The sequence below is a fragment of the Macaca mulatta genome, chromosome 7 (genome assembly GCF_049350105.2).
Source record: "Macaca mulatta isolate MMU2019108-1 chromosome 7, T2T-MMU8v2.0, whole genome shotgun sequence".
Lineage (NCBI taxonomy): Eukaryota > Metazoa > Chordata > Mammalia > Primates > Cercopithecidae > Macaca > Macaca mulatta.
The window spans coordinates 30,734,234-30,751,439 of NC_133412.1; the positions used below are offsets into that span (position 1 = coordinate 30,734,234).

At 39.4% G+C, this 17,206-nt stretch overlaps 1 long non-coding RNA gene across 1 annotated transcript in view; it reads right to left on the reverse strand.

The window, feature by feature from the left end:
- Positions 1–2,259: 2,259 nt before the first annotated feature.
- The window catches only part of LOC114679408 (uncharacterized), a 62,660-nt gene continuing 47,713 nt past the window's right edge, over positions 2,260–17,206 (reverse strand). Inside the window, exons 4-5 of the long non-coding RNA XR_013395330.1 lie at positions 12,060–12,225; positions 2,260–3,973 (exon numbers count right to left, since the gene is read on the reverse strand). This is a non-coding gene — a long non-coding RNA (uncharacterized LOC114679408). The remainder of the gene's footprint in view (positions 3,974–12,059; positions 12,226–17,206) is intronic.

Consider the following 17,206-nt stretch of genomic DNA (forward strand, 5'->3'; position numbering starts at 1 on the left):
TCTCTAATTCTAAATATTTGTTGGTAAACGTTGCTTCATCAGCTATTTGGAAATCAGTTTCCATCAGATTGGGTAAAGCCTGCTAACCAAACAAAGCAGCAATTAGGCCTCAGAAGACAGCCTCTGTTTTTATTCTTCTTGTACTCATACAAAGTCTGTTTGTCCCTTGCCTCAATCCTCCTACCTCCTTCTTTGGTATGAAATGTCTTTGGCTTGCAAAGCAACATCTGTGAGGTTATCAATGCATTCTGTGGCAGGCTCACTATGTACTGAAGGCCTGCACAGGTGTTCATTCTTTGAGAAGGCTCAGTCCATGTGACTGTGGCTTTTTTTTAGTGCTCTTGTTGTTGGCAGGTAAGCCAAAGCAGCAGCCTATAGCTTCCCTTTAATGGGAATATGAACACTGAGAGTGAAGCTGCGGACTTACAGAGCTTTCTTAAAGCAAATTCAACTCTTTAAAGAAAAATAACAACAATTCTTTGCCTTCAAACCTCTCTCCTCTGCCCCCAACCCACACCCCCAAATCAGACAGGCCAGATGTTTGTGAAAACTGCCGTTTCCACAATTCAAAAGTACAGCATTTACCATAGCTTTTATCAAAGATTTCAATTCCCCTCATCTTAAGGAAAATGACCCTTTTATTTTGTTGTGGACATAAAATTATGGCCCTGGGAAAATTGGAAGCATTTCTGTTGAGGGAAATCAATTTTCTCACTGCCATATATGATCAACATGTCACAGCCATCACCCAGATAATAATAGTAAAGTACAAGTAAAATGGCTGGTAATACTGGCTTTAAAGGTAGAAAAAGATAGAAGGAAGATAACACCCCCTCATCCCCACCCCCCCTTTAAAGCATGTTTGCAAAAAGAAGAAAAGAAAAGAAAGATCTCTAAGGGTTATTTTCGCTCTTTAATTTTCCTCCTTCCACCTCACTTTCTTCCCTTTGCTCGTGCTTTCTAGAGTGTAAGTATTTTATTTTCTTGTGGGGACTAATCGGCCAAAGCATTAATGAAACTGTAGAGATATGCATTCTTCCTGGAAAAGAGTAAGCACTTTATGTGTAAACCACTCTGGCTCCTTTTCAATCACCCTGTTAATGGGTGGCTAATTGTCAAAAGATGTGACCAGACTGAGATGACCCTAGAGTGTGTTTAGGTGGGAGGCAACAGGGAAAGTACAGAAGCAGCTTCTTAATTTGGATCCTGCAAACAAAAGGAAACATCAGATCTGACCTCGCTGCTGGAGTGTTAATGGCTTTCTCCCCGTCTCCCCCCTGCCACTTAGCATCTTTTGTGCCCCACCCTGGGAAGCTTCCCGGCAGAAGTGTGCATTAGCAGAACTCTACAGTTACAAAATGCTGCTTACTACAGACAAGGGAAAAAAAACCTTCACAGTGATTAAATGTTTTTTGGACAAACACATCCATAGCCATAAAAGTGCCATTTTTATTTCAGGCAGGCCTCTCAGTCATGTCCCTGCTGGGGCCAACAGCACAGTGGTGTACCTACAGTGTCATTGGAGCCCTTCAAAGAAGATCTAAGTACTGTCTTTCTCTTTGTAGGAAAGTTGGCCCCCACATGTAAATGTGGGAAACCAAAATGGCATTCATTTAGGCCAAGGTCATTACTGAGGAAACAGCAGACAGAATCTTGGCAAAATATCAAATATTTTCAATAATTCAACCATTTGCAAAAGAATGCTGCTTGTTTCGGAATACAAATGAGAACGAGCAGTAGAAAAAAGAAATTCAAGCTAGGGACCAAAGAAACCTAAGCTAAGGACTCTCACAGATATGATAAATGTGGCATGCACAAAGATGTTCATAGAAGTATTATTAAGAATTGGAAAGAACCTACTCTCTAGCAATAATTAATTTAAAAAGATAAACTGTGGCATATACATATTATGAAGCTACTAAAGACAATCGTTTTAGAAAAGAGAAATAACACCAAAGATATAGACAAACACTTTGTGGATTTAAGTAAAATAATAATAATAAAGTTATAGCTATGGAAAAATGCATCCTCAGCAAAATACACCAAAAACAAACACACCAGAATGTTATGGTTGTGTTAGGACAGCAGTATTACGAGTGAAGTATGTTTTTTTTCTTTTATTCTAATTGGTAGAGAATTGGATGCTGTATTGATTTAGAAACGAACAAACAAAAGAAACAAACAAAAAGTAGGCAGAAATAAGCCCTAAGAAGCCCTTTTTGGTGTGTGAGAACATCATTCAAAAAGAAGTTGTACAACTTTTTCCCAGAGTTTTATTAGAACTTAACATCACAGTTCTCCAATATTTACATGGTAAATTGAGACTAAAAAGGCCCAGTGGGCTCTTTCTAGCCCAAAGGAGGTACTCTGCTCCCAACAGCGATGTCCCAGCACCTTTTCCCACTCACCTTCAAAACATCGTGTGCCTGTGTGCTGCAATTTCCACAGAGAACGTGACATAAAATTTGGAGACTCTAGACAATGCCTGATGCTCAATGACATCAAAAACATCTGGACTCAAAGAGAAAAAAAGAGTTGATTTTTCGCCCTTTATTTTATAACCTTTCTTTCCCACCTCAAAAACCTACTTTCTCTTGTACACTGGATATATGCATAGTTCATCTGAAGGTTTACTCCTAGTTAGTTTTCTCTTTTTTTGAAGACCAATAGTTGTCCAAGGTATCCATATCCCAGCTCATAGTCCCAAACTGAAAGGTTATATCAGGTCAGGATGTAAGTCCCACATCAGGAAAAGGCCACATCTGAATTGAGGAGACCTGGGTGGCTGTTGGCCCACTTAGCACTGTGGCTGGAGAGGCTCTCAACCCTCTAGACAGCGGCATGGACCATGTGTTGGAAATGATCAAACTCAGTGGCTTATTGGAGTGGAATGGTAGGAAGAGAGGTGTTCAAAGAACACTTCCTATCAGTTAGTAAAAGCACATCAATAAAAATAAATCAATGCCCACTTGTTTTCTAGGAATCTGCTTCATATTCAGCAAAGACTCCCATTATGCTGCATTTCTGATAGACTAGCACAGAAAAGATGTGGTTTCAGCTAGAATAAAGTATCTTGAATAAAAGCATTACTCTGTCATCAGAATCTTCCACTGTGGACTAAAATGTGAAGCAAAGATAATCTCAGATACAAAATTTTAAAATGAGTAACGAGTAAGAGATGACACACAATAGATATTTGTAAAACAAATGAGTGATACACAGGAATGTAAAAAATTTTGGACTAAAAGAAATAATTAGAAGCAAAAAGTTTAGTTAGAATGTGGCTTTTGAAAGAAGGGGAAAATATTCCTTAATAAATGCCATAGATAAAAATGTGCTGTGGTTTATTGAGAAGTGGATTGTGAACAAATTACAGTGGGTTGGAGAACTTGAGTTTGATTCTTCACTTATTAATTGATCTGTGTTGCTCTGAGTAACTTTTCCCCTCCTAGAGCCTTGGCTTTAACAACAGGAAAATCAAATAATTGAACCAGATCAGACACACGTCCCACCTCTCATTTCTGCCGCTCTTGTAACAGACATTGCTAATCAATGGTGGCCCTTACCTGCGGAGCCTGGCTGAGGGCTCAGAATCCTTCATTTGACAGTGTTCCTGGCAGCCATTATTAAATGATAAGTTTAGATGTAACGGATAAAACTTTTCCATTACAGTCCAAAATGAATTCCTAGGTTTGTGACCCTAGAAGCTCTTTTCCAACCCTCCATAGAACAAAATTAATATGTTTTCCATTAGCTTTGTGAACACCCAGCTCCAATGACACTCCATAGGCTCCAGATCAACTTTCCTCAAAATGTACATCCAAGAAGTTCCGTGTTTCAAGAGTTACTGTGCTGAAAGTACCAGCTTATTCCAAATGCTGCTTCCTTTTTTAGTAGTCAATTTGTACAGATGGCAGATAGCAAATGTTTCTTTGGCTGGCATGAGACACCTGGCAATCTCCACCACAACCATCTATAAATCACAGTAAGAGGGCATGCATTATCAATTCTTTATTAATTTAATTAATTCATAATTTATAATTTTAGTATTTGTCATACAATTATATATGTAATTTTATTTTCCTCCCAAATCCATAATAAAATAGAACAATACTGACCTCTTCCATAGATCCAACTGGCCTATGTTCCAGAATCCAGTTGAACCGCTGCATTCTATGATCAAACTATGAAAACACATGCCACACCCCTTCTCCAAAACCTGCAGTAGCTCCACTGTCTCATTGGCCCCAGACTCATTGCCTTGTGCTTTATGATCCATTATTAGTTGGATTTGTCACATGTTCTCATGTCTCTTTATTTATATGAACATTGTTACTCCAGTGGAGAGACCTGTTTGCTGTCTTTTCGTCCCAGGTCCAGGATGAGGTTAAGGCAAGTGAGAACACAAGGGTGCAAGTCAAAAGAGGCATACTCCAGAGCCCTTCATTGTGTGTCTCCTTAAATGCTATACCATATGTGGCTCACTTGCCCTGTTCTAGCTTTGGCCTTTATACCATAAACAAAACGCAAAAAAAAATTATTTGTATGTATGATCTAATTGTATCCTCTCAGCCCTTAGAAAGGCCAATGTTATTATTCTTCCCATTTTACAGAATGAGAAATTCTAAAAATCTTGAGAAAAATTAAAAAGTTAGGGAGCATCAGAGTTAGAACTGAATATCAATTCTTCTAAACCTGAGCAGAATTTCCAATCCATGAGTCTATGACCCTATTTTATGTGCTCTGTGGCAAGGCATGCCTTTTTCTTCCTCCAAAATCCACATTTTAACTAAACTTTTCAGTCCTAATTATTTGATTTATTCCATTTTCCCCATATCCATGTATTACTCCTCATTTGTTTTATAAATGTTTATTACGCGTTATCTCTTACTTTTTCTTTTTTTGGGGGGGTTCCATTTCTTAACAGATGGGATACACCTTGAGGTGAGATACACAATAAAAGAAATTTTATGTTGTTGTAAAGCCTGAACTTGTCAGTGAACTTTATGAAGGATCAGGAGGTTTGCATTGTAACCAACTTTTATAGATGAGGAAATGTAATGACAAGGAATAATGATGACAGCTGCATTTACTAGGGACCTCAATGTTATCAGAACCATGCTCAGCAGGTAGCATGCAACATCTCCATAAATTTCATAACAACCCAATGAGGAAGTCATTATTATTCACACATTAAATATGAGAAAACTGAAGTTTTAGGAAATACAGAAAATTGCATAAGGTAATTGCAGCACTTGTAAATGTCAGGGCCAGAAATCAAATTAAGGTCTGACCCCAAAACCCATGCCTTTGAGTGATTAGCCCAGAGGTGTAGAACTGGTGGGGGGGTCAAGTTGGAACGTGGGCCTGATAATTCTAATTTCAATCTAGTTCCCTTTTTTCTGTCCTGGTATACTCCCACTTTCACAAAATAGTGAGCCATTTAATAAGTGGTTTTAAGTGAAGTGAAATTATGCTAAGAATAATTGTAGTCCATGTCTGCTTTAGCCATTTAGATGTCTCCTTACTTGGAATTAGAGCCTAAGTAGAAATATTACCAACGTCCAAACCTGCTGCTTGCTAATAGAATAGATATGGTGTCTTTAGAGCATGCAAATATAAAGAAGGCTTAGTAGAATGTGGTATTCATGTGTGTGCCTTGCATATTGAGAAGCATAACAAGGCTTGTGATAATTAAGTACTGATGCATCCCCAGGGGTCAAAGGGCAGTGGGTTTTGGGAGCAGTCTAGCACAGGGATGGCGAACAAGCAGCATGGCTAATTTATCCCAGGCTTCTTTCCCATGGAGCTCTGCAGTGGCTCCTGATCTATTTCAGCACAGAACTCCAGGCAGCCGCTGCCCACTGATGAGTGTTGACTCTAGAGAAGAAAGCTATTCAGGATCCTCAGTAGAGTGAGAAGTGCATAGGTTATGGAGTCGAAGAGACTTTAGTTCCCAATCCTGCTGGTTCCACTTATTAGCTGAGCAGCCCTAGGCAAGTTACTTAACCTTACAGATCTTCTGTTCAGTTGTATTATTATCATCCAGAAAATAATAACGTAGAAGATGCCAGTATCCCCCACCTTTTTTTTTTTTTTGAGTCCTGAATTTAATCAGAATAATCCTGACATTTCACAGATTTTTTTTCTCTTTTAAAATATGTCACGCCATGAGTTCATGGGATTTGGAGTCAGCCATACAGACCTAGGTTTGAGCTGCAATTCTGTCACTTAACTTTGTAACCAAGAGTAAATTGCTTAACTGCTTGGTTCAGTCTCCTTATCTATGAAAAGAGAATAACATTACCTCTACCACAGAGTTATTGTAAGATTGAAAAAAAAAGCACATGACAAAGTACATAAGCTGTCATTTACTTGATAAATATTGTAATCATTCCTGCAAGGCAGGTCTCTAAGAGGCACCTATGTCCATTCCATTGAAAGCAGACATTTGGCCATGACACTGCACTTTGAGCTTGTCCTGTTTAGCACAACCATTGTGCTAGCCGCTGTTTACTTAACTGATGAAGTCACCTGGTTTTTGTCCTTGACTACTTGCTAGCCCTTGTGCAATGGTTCCTGATCGGAGGCTGGATTCCTGCAGATCATGTAACCTGGTCACAGCAGAAGTGGTTTGTTCTCTCTGTCTCCCTTTTATGCCCAGTGTTACAAACTGTCAAGTAGAAAGAAACTGAAGGGACTCGGGGGTCAGAGTTGGGGACTATCAGGACTCCTGTACTACCTGATCTTTTGCATCTTATTCAATAATTATTGATTACCTACCATAGGCCAGCTTCCTAGGGCATAAACATGACATGACTCCTGCCTCAGGGAGCTCAGAGCCTGGTGCTGCCATGAGAACAAGTTTTCACTTATAAGAACAATGACTCAAAACCTAAGTTGGATATGCTAGAGATTCCTTGAAGAAATATATGTAGGTGTGTACATGCCAAGTTCAAGGAAAATACAAAGTATTTTCTCAAAAGATGCCTTTGAACTTGAAAGAAAGAGAATGCATCTTTTTAAAAAGTAAAGTAAGACTAAACAAGAATATATGCAGACTTGTGAAATGTGTGTGCACAACTTTTATTAAATGTATACGAAAATTGAAAGTGAAAATGTTTTCAAATATATATGTATATATAAATAAATAAAATAGAGTTTAAGGAATTTTCACAAACCAGACACATGTAATCAGTACATGGATTAAGAAACAAAACATGCCGGGCGCGGTGGCTCAAGCCTGTAATCCCAGCACTTTTGGAGGCCAAGGTGGGCGGATCACGAGGTCAGGAGATCGAGACCATCCTGGCTAACACGGTGAAACCCCGTCTCTACTAAAAAAATACAAAAAACTAGTCGGGCGAGGTGGCGGGCACCTGTAGTCCCAGCTACTCGGGAGGCTGAGGCAGGAGAATGGTGTAAACCCGGGAGGCGGAGCTTGCAGTGAGCCGAGATCCGGCCACTGCATTCCAGCCTGGGCGACAGAGCAAGACTCCGTCCCAAAAAGAAAAAAAAAAAAAAAGAAACAAAACATTATGTGTACCTTCCAAATCCCTCCATCACACCCCTTCTAGTCACTGCCCCTTAGGGTAACCAACATCTTGTATTTTATTAGCATAAAATAAATTTATGTTTTGTGTAAACAGCATCATATAGTATGCAGATTTAAAACTATTTTCCTATCAAATTTCAGAGTATTTTTTGATGCTTTGTTCATTAAACTTAAACCAGTGAAGTTTGCTCCACTGTGAAGCATATGCTTGAAGTGAAGGATTCTCAAGCTTGCGTAAAAATCGCTGACTCTTTCTGCACAGGACGATGCCTTTGTACCTGGATGTCCTGATCTTGGAGGTTACATTTCAGAATGTGAACTCATTCATTAGAAAATGCTTTATTTGATTGAAGGCCAGGTACTTGCTTCCCAGCAACACAGCTTAAGTAAATGCCCAACGCAGACAGTCAACATTACTGTCTCAAAAATCTTTCATTCTGACATATTATCACACATTTGTCATTAGGGAACTGCATACTCACATATGTCCATAAATATTTGGTCTTGGTAGACCCAGGTTGACCTGCTTGAGAAACAGCAGGAAAAAAAATCTCTTATCTCTGTCCTTGAACAACGTACAATTAAATGAAGGGAAAGTTTGAATGTGGCCTCTGAGGGACTTTGTTTCCCTGAAAACAAAATCATTTTGCTCTAGTCAATCAATAACTTTACATGGTAAATGTGAGTCTTAGGCTCGGAAAGAGGTTATCGGCCATAACATTTCTTAACACTTTCATAATGTTATCAGGAATTAAAAAGTAACATTTATCAAATATTTACAAGTTGCGTGGGACACAGCACTGTGTAAACGTATGAATCTGATAATATCCAAGCTGCGTTTTAAAACAGATGCAGAAACATCTCAAAAATGTTTGCTTTTCAATGATGCATTCTCCATCATGTAAAAATTTAACTATTGAGATGCTCTAGTGACACGTGGAATGGGTCACACAAGGAGGAATGTATCTCATGTGAAAGGTCAATATCAACACAGATGAAAGAGATTGCATTAGGCAGGTTATGCCACTCAAGGAAGGACACACATTTTCTAAATGAACATTGAAAAAAAAACTATTATATAATGGAAAATGTGAGACAAATATTATTTACTTCAGTTGATTACATATGAAAGCTGTGTACTAAAGCACACACCAAAGCAATATTCCCTTCTTCTTGCTGTCAACTCCGTTCTTCTTTTGTTGTCAGTGGTGGCACTTCTCCAGATTCTAAAGGGGCAGAAATTCATTTATCTTTCTCCCTCCACAGTCCCCTGGGCACTTTACCTCTGTATAGGGCTTACCCAGTCAACAGCCCCCAGAGCTACCTTCATTATAGCAGATCCTGTATTCTATTAATTAGAGGTCAAAAAAAAGAAAGATGAGGAGGAAGAGGCGGAGAGGGGAAACAAAGTGATAAGTGACAATCTTAAAGAAGAAAAAAGAAGGGTATTAGCTGAAAAAGGGAGCCACTAAGCCCTAACACCCCAATCTCCACATTTTCCCTTTATCTGGTGAATTTAATGACCCTAACCCTGCAATTTCCACATTTTCCCTTTATCTGGTGAATTAAATGGTCCAAGAGACTGCTGCTCAGTCCTAACCTGGCCTCTGCATGCTCCTGTCTTCCCTGTCCTTCCCTTCTGGGCCACATGTGAGGGCCGGGTCTTAGTCAAAACTGGAAAGTGGCTAGAGTGGTCTGAGAGGCTTAGAACAATGGAATAGCACTTTCCAATCAAGAAAATGTTTTAAAGTAGATTCTGTTGGTAGGGCATTTGTTTATTTGTTTCAAGAGTTGAAAATGTGTATATACATATATACGTATGTACACAGGCTTGACAAAATTTTTACTTTCAATTTTCATATACACTTAATAAAGGTTATTGCTAATTTCTTAGCCCTTAAGTCTGAGAACTGTATTTAATTCTACATTGATATAGATGGCTGCTGCCAATTCAAGGCTGCAAGGGTAATTGGTAATAAGGTCCAGATACTCTTACAGAAAGAGAACAGAAAATATTTCCTCTTAAAAGATAATATATAAATATTTTTTATTAACTATGAGAAGAGAAATTGAGGGGTAAAGAGACCCAAACCTTAAATATCATAAGACATACAGGTGTATGTACTTTTATTTTTTAATTTCCGCATTCTGCTGTGTGTTAAATATTGCAAGTTATAAAATGTGTTTGTTTATTTTTATTATGACAAATTAATAAAGACTATCATAAGCTTTTAAAATAAGGCTATACAATATAAGTCAGTTATCACTTTATTAAATTGGAGTATTAATGGATATTCACTCTGTATAAATATGGGTGTGAAAAAGGAGAGTCCTATAACTAATTGGCTCCCTGCCCCAGGCACCCAAACATCTTTCTGCAACTCTGGATTTGTCCCTCCAGGATACTACTGCCAAAATGATCAACACAAGGTCCCAAAATAACAATTTATTCTGCCCAAAGGACATTGTGCCCTCAGTCTCCTGGCCAGATGAATTGGCACAATTACATCCTTCTCTCTTGCTTTCCCCCTCAGGATATCCTAGGTGTCAGAGCTTTACATGTTGTGATGATTCAGAGAAAAAAATCTGCTAAGAAAGAAGGCAGTGCTACAAGCGTCTTCTCAGATTCTCAGGTCCAAACTGATGGAGTGAAACGCAAATCCTCCGTTGGTTTGTTTCCTTCAAAACTTCACTGCCCCTCAGGCACTTCCACAGATCAAGTAAAGGGCTAAATCCTTTCCTGACTCTTGACATAAATATATCGGTGTTAACCAACAATGACCTCAAATTAGCCAATTTCAAGTCTTCACTTCCACCTGCCCCCTGTTCCCCCAGCAAGAATTAGTGACTTAAAGACCATGGTGCAAATGCCAGTTTAATCTACCGAACTGTATTTCTTTCTCTGAAGCAATCTGCTACAGAGGAAAATAGACATTCATTTCTCCTTCAGGAAATTAAACTGTTCAACATGGTTTCTTGATGATGACTTCTTATTTGTTTTGCCTCTTTTGCCTTAAAACTCTCTTCTCCCAGTACTTTCCTTTTCACAGAGCTGTTTTTCAGAAAAGCTCTTTTTATTCATTCTTCTTTCTGACTCAGAGGCACTGAGCTCTGTATGAACAAACATGAACAAACCCTTTCATCAAGAAACCCCACAGCTCACCCTGGGGATGTGCAGGAGCAGGTGTATATCTGCTTCAAAAGCTGTTCTCGATGTAAATAAGCTCAAGGTGGGGCTCTTAGCAAAAGGCTGAGGAGGTGAAAGAGGAGGGTGGCTATTCATGTAGACAGAACTCTGCATCCTGTCCCCTCTAAGGGACAGTGCCCGTGGATGGGTTAGGATGAGAGACTGTAGCTCACACACCAGGCACTTAACCGGGGCTTCTGACCATCAAAAGCTTCGTTCCAGGGAGTTACTCACCACTAGCATTGAACTGCCTTTAAAAAAGATAATGTGGGATAAGGAGTGGAGAGGAAAAAAAGACAGGGAAGATCTTTCCCAATGAAAAGGAAAAGAAGAAGCACTTACACAAGAACTCCTCAGTAGTTCTTTAAGACTAAAATCTTGATCACACATTTTGCAACAAAACATATGTTAAAGAAAATTTAAGGAAGGCCATTCCTTGAACTGAGCTCCTGTAGTAGGCCCCAACAGAACAACCCAAAATGGAGTCACATGTGTCAAAGTTCCACATCACCAAACTGAAAATTTAATTGTTCATTTATAAGATCTGACCTTCCCAGAAATCAGGAGATGATAGCCAAATCCCCAAATAGGCCAGTTTTCCAAAAACGAAAACCAAAAACAACATAGTAGATTCATAGCGCCCAATCAAAAGGAGCCCAGTCAACCTGAGCTGGCATGACAAAGAAGCCCCCTCTGCTTTCACCCATACAAGGAAAGTAACCTGAAGCAACCTGAGATCAACTAACCCGCTTTCTGTACTGTGCTGCTTCCTTGCTCCTGACCAAGCTGCCTCACAAAAGCCAACTGTTTTGCCACACCCGATGGAACTCCTGTCTATTGCATACGCCGAGTGATGCCTGGTTCATAAATTGCTAACAAAAGCCAATGTAATCTTTAACAGTCAGTGTGTTGAAATTTCATTCTTAGAAACACAGAAATAGGCCGTATCTACTCACTGTCCATTTCATCTGTGAGACACCTGCCATGAGGGACATAGCTTTGCACTGAACTTTAAATATAAATGAGGACTAATTAGTTTGAAGAATCACCTTCATGTTTCCATTTGCTGATTTGTTCAGTCATATTAATTATTGAGGGCCAACTATACACCAGGTGTGGCAGTAGGTACTGGGAACACAATGGTGAGCCAAACAAGGCATCTCTATCTCTCCTGGGACATAAGGAAAGACACATTTATCAACTAATCACACAAATAAACATAAAATTACTAAACCCTCCAACAAGAAAGGCATGGGACTAGGCAAATAAAAGTGTTATTTGGCCTAGCCAGGAAGATCAGAGATCAAGAACACTTACCTGAGGAAGTGTTGCTTGAACTTGGATGTAAAGAAGAAACAGTACTTAAAACCAGGTGAAGGAAGAACATTCGAGCAGCAGGAATACAGTGGACAATGGCTCTGCAGGCAGGCATGGTGCATCCAAGGAACCGAAGGTATGGCTGGATTGGAGAGAGCTAGGATGACTGGGAGGTAAGACAAAGCAGAAACAGACCATTAGGGACTGGGTCACGGAAGCCATCGTTTAGACATGAGAAGCTGTGGGCTTTGTCCTAAGAGCAATGGAAAACCATTGAAGAGTTTTACACATGAGAATGATGTGATGTGATATGATATGATATGATATGATATGAAATGATACGATACGATATGATATGATGTGATTTGATCAGGTGGGATTTCTCTGGCTGCAGCATGTTGGTTATGGCAAGAACAGAAGAGTAGGCAAGCTATCAAGAGGCTGTAAGAGACCAGAGGTAGAGGTTATTCCATACGTTAATTAAATAAGCTTGATACATATGAGATCCTGGTTTTTGTCTGACACATCACATACTTTTTCTTAGTGGGGCCTATTTACCTTTTCCCACTCGCTTCCTAATAGCCCTTTCCCTCCATTTATTTAATAGAGAATTTGATTCTGTCACTTATAAGCCAAAATCACTTAGCCGACCTGTCTGAGAATCTTTATGTGTAAAAGGACTAATTATAATCTCCCAGCTCTCCTCATGGGGTTAGTTATCATGAATATAATCTGAAGTAATAGGTGTGAATGTGCCTTGTACACTAGAATATATGAGATCGATGTAGGTTGGCATGGCTGCAGTGTTTCTAATTATGCACCATGTTCACCTTCTCTGGAAGTTAACAGAGTATTGACATGAATATTTTGGTAGAAAAAATTTCAGATGCCTTAATTAGGATACTCATCAAATCCTTAGCCAAGGCAATAATTAGTGCAGAAATAGAAGAACAAAACAGGCAGAGATAAGAGGGAATTGGTTGACTGTGCAGCCACAGCCTCAGGTCTCCGATACTACGAGAGTGCACTCCAATCCCCTCACCATGGTAAAAAGCCATGTGCATCAGCAGCAGCTAGGACTTGTGCTCTCAGGATGTATCCATTTATGATTGCGAGGAACTATAAAGACTCTAGGAACTCAGAGATGGTGCCATTGTTCCCCTTCACCTTGGGGAACACTGTCAGGGGAAAAGTTTCTAGTCTCTCCGGAAAACCAAACACAGCCACACTTACCCTCCAACTCATTTGTGAAAGTATAATCAGGATTTGATCAAACAAACCTATTTTTATAGGGAAGAGACTGCCTCAGGGATGGAGGGTAGATAGCATCTTCTGACTGGAGAGAGAAGAACATGGAAATACATAAAACTCAAAAAGGACTTTCCATCCAAATTCTGTAGGAGACCAAGTTGCTTCAGGGATCAGAGGCTCTCAGGCACATTTTCTGCCCTGTTACCCCTTCCTTACCAAATCTTGACATAATATCTAATGACTTTGTGGGTGGAAAAGCCCTGCTTATTTTCTAGAGGGGGGATAGGCAGTCAAGAGTTCATTTACACAGGGGTGTGGGGAGAAAAGAAGGAAGTTTTCAAGAGCATTCTCTTCATCTGTAAGCATTGCTTCCACCACATCGAGAATCAGTCCTGACCTTACATCACTCTAGCAGGTCATCTGGTCATCTCAAATGGTATTGGAAAAGTTCCCTCCAAACTGAAGCAGAGTGAATTCTAATGTGTGATAATTCTGTCTAGATATCGCTATTCCCTCTCAGTCAGGTACTACTCCTTGGAGAAATTGTGAGGAGGTACTCAATGAATCCAAACCACCCCTATAAGATGTTTCAATTTTGGTATGCAGAGGACTGTAAGAGTCTGAGATGGGAAAACCATGAGAATCCTACTTCCTATCTCTCAAGGAAACTTTGGGATTGTGTGTCTTAGTTCTCTCTCTCTCTCTCTCTCTGTGTGTGTGTGTGTGCGTGTGTGTGCATGTGTATGGTGCACAGTCACCTTTGTTAAGAGATGGCATTTATGAAGGGGAGCTAAGGAATCTTCTAGAAGTACAAGAAATAGCTGGAGCCAAAAAAAAAAAAAAAAAAAAAAAAAAGAAAATGCAAGACTTGCAACAACAACAACAATAAAAATCCAGCCAGTTGTATGACTGGTACCTACATTCCTGAGCTGGTTGTAGAGGAAAAAGAAGACGGGAAAGGTTGAGCATAGTCAAATTATAGAGGGGTTGGAAAGCCAGTCAGAAATGGTGGGAGGAGGCTTTATTCAACCATTGCAGTAACAGAGAGTGTGACTATGTGCTGGATATAGTTTTAGGTGCTTCGGATATATCCAAAATAGATCAACATTTCTCTTATAAAATTTGTGGTCTAGGGATGACAACCCACTATTATCTGCCATTGGTGCTTAATGTTCATGCACTAATTTAATATTTAAAACAACCCCATGAGATAAGCACTATTTTTAGCCTGCTTTGACAAAATAGGAAATTTGAGGCATAGGGAGGGGAAACATATTGCCCAAGGTCACACATCTGGTAAATATCTAGAGTTGCTTTTAATCACTGCATTCCATTAGTTGCAAGAGCTGAAGGATGAAAATTTCAAGGAGTGTGTTTTGGTCAAGGGGAGTTAGTGAGGGGCAATTGTAAGACTGCAGAGAACAGTCATCATAGTCAACTCAGGCTGCCATGACACAATACCGTAGACTGGATGGCTTAAACAGCAAACATTTATTTCTCACAGTTCAAAGTCAGGATGCCAGCATGGTTCAGTCTTGGTGAGGCTGTCTTCCTGGTTTGCAGCCAGCTGCCTTCTTGCTGTGTACTCACATGGCCTTTTTCAGGCACTTCTTATAAGGCCACTAATCCTATTGGGTTAGGACCCTACCCGATGACCTCATTTAACCTTAGTTACCTTCCAATAGCTCTATCTCCAAATACAGTCACATTAGGGGTTAGTTCCAACATATGAATTTTGGAGAGACACAGTTTAGTCCATAGTATCAGGCAATATTAAGATTTTAAAAATTAGTGATTATCCATGCTTGCTACCTTCATGTATTTTTAAATGTAATCCTATCCACAGCCTTAGGAGGTAGACAATAATCTATTTTACAGACTGTAGAACATGAAGTTGCAAGGATTTAAAGAAGGCTTTATAGTACTCCTACATATGTTTATGACCCCTGAATTAAAACCTCAGATCCATCTACTCGGTCCTGCACCACACTGACCCACCGCTGTTGTTGCCTCAGCCTTCATACCTGACTGAGTCCTGAAGCCTTAATGACGTTGGAGAAGGGGCCTTTCAGCCTGCAGAGGAATTGGCAGAATTTCTTGGGTGCTAGGAAACAACCCCTACCTGGGGAATATAGTTGTGAGAAGAGATGTGGAGAAGGAAGGTTTTGATGGCGAATATATCCAAGTCGGTTTAAGAAAGATGATTTTTTAAAATTTTCTCTTTAAAGACTTTTTCAAAGGAACCTTCAGAGGGAAAAATGGCAGAGAATTTCCTGGGGTAGACTCACTTAGCCATTTGGGGAAATTAAAATGTGTTGTCAACATGGGGAAATCTGAACCTCCTTTCTTCAGAGCTACCATTCATAGGCTCACTTTCTTAAAATGCCTTCATTCTCTCATTCATTTATTCATGGTCTGCTGTGAGCATGGCTCTGTATAGACACAGTGAGTGCTGAGGTGCTGAGGAAAATGTATTTGAAATTGCTGTGACAAGCTTCTGGAAAGTGTCATGAAAAAGGAGTCTGTGGTTAAAATTATGAGAATGCATCAGTTGAATGGTTCATTAATTTAAGTACACTTTCGTTTTTCCACCCCACTGAATTGGTCTTTTAGATAGAGCCACACACAGTTTGAATGTCTAGAAACTTGCCCCTCAGGTGACAAGAGGAAGTGAGCATTAGGGGCGTTCTATCACTCAGATCTTGTGTACAGCAGCTTGGTGGGAAAGGTAAATCAAAGCCAGAACTACATTCAACAGCTTATATTTGAACAAGTTAATGTGTTTTCTCTTAAACTCATAATAAGTAACATAGAAACACGGGTTTGATAACAGACATTGAGATATCTATGATTAGCGAGCTAATATTTGTCTGCTGAAACTCTAATGGCTCATCTTTGTGTTCCGACACTCTCAAATCCTACACTTAATTGAGTTGTTCCTCTGCACGTGGAGAATCACATACATGATATAATTTAATCTTCATAATGACATACTAAAGTGTGGCTATTTCCATGTTACAAATGAGGAAACTGGTGCTCAGAGAAATGAATGATGAATGGGTTCAGACTCCTGTAAATGTATGGAGGACTATGCCTACATATGTTCATCATCTTCCCAGGACTCAGTGAAGTACCCATTACACTACAGATGCTCAGTATTGTCTGCGAATTTACCAAAAGGTAACAGAGCCAGGTCTCAAACTCAGGTTTTTGGCTCTTTTGGCAGCACTTTCCTTAGCATATCAGGATGACTTATCATTGAGTCATAACAGAGAGTTATTTTCCCCTACTGGACACTAATACTGAAGCATTATATACACCTTTCAAAATATCCATTTGGATTTTTCTTTTTAATAACAGAAGATATATATGTTTACTGCATAAAAATATGGTGTAAAACAGAACAAGAACAAATACAACAAATGTATTTAAATCATTTGAAATCAGGCCAACCAGAAATTCCTGCCTCTGTTCTGCAACATCCTTTGCTATAATAAAGTTTATATTCTGTTTCCCCAAAAAAGAGGATTCAATTCACCTTTCAATTCACCTTCCTGAGGCTCAATAAATACTCCTTCTTAGAGTCAAAAATAAGACAAGATCTCTCTTTATGATTATCCAACAGGATCCAATAAGGCCATTCTTTGGACTATGAACCATAAATACAGTGCTGGAGAAGGCAAGTCTCCCAATTCAAACATTTTAATCCAAGTGTTATTAGGTAAAAACAAGCATCAAGTTCAGTCTGTAAACAGAAACAAATGTGTCCGTCAACCATGTGTTGTTTAGTGGAAAGAACAAGTTTGTGTGATTTGATTCTAACCAGCAGTGTCCCCTTTTAGTGCCTCAGTTAACTCACTGTAAAAGTGGAGGTGCTCACACAGATGGTGACTAGG